Raw genomic sequence first — 2,741 nt, forward strand, 5'->3', positions numbered from 1 at the left:
ATAACAGACTGGTGTACTCAACTCCCATAAACTGTCACCAACCAGCCCCACTTGGGAGTGGCTCCAGTCAGATAGGGAAAATTAGAACTATATCATGAGTGCAGCAGCCATCAATTTAGCCCTTATGGTTTACTAATGTTCTATTTGTGCTGGTCAATCTGGAAGGATTACTTCATTAAAATGTATTTTATTCTTTGGCATTTAAAATGTGTTCATTTTAAAAATAAAAATATAAAAGATGAACAAAAATATATTAATAAAAATAAAAGGATTTGGTCTGTACAATTGGGATTCAGTCTAAAGGGCACACTTAAGGACCTAAAAGGCCACATGTAGCTTTAACGTTCCCCACCCCTGTCATAGAGACAAAAAATAAGAGTGGTAGGGAGTGACAGATGGCAGCCACTACAGGTTCAAAAGGAAAAGTCCCTTGCAATTTCCAACTGTTGGAAGAACTTGAGGAAAGGCAGAAAGGAGTAGGAAATGGACAGTTAGCTGGGGTCTAGAAGATAACAAAGATACTGAACCTAGAAAAGTGGCCTACAAGATGGAGTCTGAGAAGCTAAGCTGAAGGAGTATAGCTGACCTAGTCTGCTTAGCCTTCCCCACATACCTTCCATGATTATCTAGTTAAGTTTTCATCACGATTGTGAGGATGTTTGTCTCAAAAGATTTGGGGGGAGGTAGTCACACATAACCAATAAGTATTGTTAGACCAGAAGTTACTTTAATGTTGTTTTCTTTGATGATTCTCTTAAATATTTTCTTAGGGTAAAATTTACTTTTATTACTATATTATTAGAGTGAAGATTATGTTTCTGTTGTTTAAACATGTTACCTTGGGGTGGCGCCTGTGGCTCAGTGAGTAGGGCGCCCGCCCCATATGCCGAGGGTGGCGGGTTCAAACCCAGCCCTGGCCAAACTGCAACAAAAAATAGCCGGGCGTTGTGGCGGGCGCCTGTAGTCCCAGCTGCTCGGGAGGCTGAGGCAAGAGAATCGCGTAAGCCCAAGAGTTAGAGGTTGCTGTGAGCCGTGTGACGCCATGGCACTCTACCCGAGGGCAGTATAATGAGACCCTGTCTCTACAAAAAAAAAAAAAAAATGTTACCTTGTTAGAGTAAAGATGATTCTGATACTATTTTCTGTCAGAAAAACTTAAAATTTTCTAGGTTTATTTCTTTGTATTTCATTATACAAATTATTAGAATTGTAACTGAGGCAGAATAGATTTGAGAGGCTACTCTCACTGATCTCCAGAACTGCTGGCCTTCTGAAAATAAAGCTCGTTGGAACTAATCCCCATCTTTGCATTCGACCGACAGTGACAGGTGGCAGGCAACAACGTGATACTTACAAGATGGACTGGGGTGATAATTGGACCTCCAAGAACAATTTATGAAAACCAAATATACTGCCTTTAAAAAGTGGACCTAAATACCCAGAAACACCCCTCTTTGTAAGATTTGTAACACAAATTAATATGGAGTTAATAGTCCTAATAAAGTGGTGGCCCCAAGAGCCGTATCAGTGCTAGTAAAATGGCAGAATTCATACACCATCAAAGCAAGAGCTTTGGCACCTTCCAATGTCTAAAGAAAATATGAAACTCCCTCAGCTGCCTGAGGACAGTGCTACAGCATTTAATCAAAAAGAAAAGCCACAGGCCCTTCCCCTCCCCTACCATTCAATTTAAGCAGTCTTCAGTTTCCACAGTAGTAAATTTTCTAAATTTCTCTTATAGACCTCAAAGTACTAGAAAGTAAGTTCCCATTTAAAGGCAATTTATCTTAAGATATTGTAAATAATACTATTTTTTGTTTATTTGATATACATAAGTTGTGCTATAACAAATCATCCCATCAAAGTTAACCACTGTCCAAGTAGTTGAACTTCTAAGATCAATACAATATATTTAAATTGGTTCCCATAGTATAATAACTGTTGGGGCACATCTAATTCAACTGTGAAAAAATACATCACACAATCACCTTGCTGCTGATTACATGGCCTGGGGTCTTCTTGAACCCCCAACAGCAACAGCCTTTCAGCCTGGGGGCTTGTTAGAATAGATGTGAATGTTTTAGGTCCCAGCTTGTGAGACTACCTGTTGGGGTATGGGGTGTTTTACCTACATCCCTGGTTTCTTTCTTTAAATCTTAAATGATGCTCCATTCTAAGCCATCATCCCTTCCCCACTTTCCTCTATTCCCCCACTTTCCTCTATTCCCTCTATATGCTTAGCCAAAGCATATAGATTGTAATCTCTTCCCTTCCCTCTGAGATTGGCCTTTGGTGAAGTATTCAGGGATTTCCCCTCTTGTCTCTCTTCCTCCCTTTGTCAAGGAGTGCTGCTTTCTCCCTCCTTAAGTCCCTCTTTGGACCATCAGCACCCAATACTTTCCATGACACTTCCTTGCTATGGCCAAAAGCCATCAGGTAAGGTTGGAAAGACTCTCTGACCTCCTTCATTTAGTTTTTGGAACATTTATTCCCTCCACCAGCCTAGGAAATAAATATTGAGTCCTCTGCTTTTGTCATCAGTTGATGAATTTTTTAGCTATTTTTTTTCTTTTTATTGTTCGGGATTCATTGAGGGTACAATAAGCCAGGTTACACTGATTGCATTTGTTAGGTAAAGTCCCTCTTGCAATTGTGTCTTGCCCCCAAAAGGTGTGGCACACACCAAGGCCCCACCCCCTCCCTCCTTCCCTCTCTCTGCTCTTCCTTTCCCCACCCCACCC

General features: G+C 40.8%; 1 pseudogene; it reads left to right on the forward strand.

Moving 5' to 3' along the window:
* Nucleotides 1-395: 395 nt before the first annotated feature.
* LOC128594675 (ubiquitin-conjugating enzyme E2 variant 1-like) lies at nucleotides 396-1,693 on the forward strand (annotated as a pseudogene).
* The last annotated feature ends 1,048 nt before the right edge of the window (nucleotides 1,694-2,741 follow it).

Source organism: Nycticebus coucang, chromosome 9 (genome assembly GCF_027406575.1).
Source record: "Nycticebus coucang isolate mNycCou1 chromosome 9, mNycCou1.pri, whole genome shotgun sequence".
Taxonomy (NCBI): domain Eukaryota; kingdom Metazoa; phylum Chordata; class Mammalia; order Primates; family Lorisidae; genus Nycticebus; species Nycticebus coucang.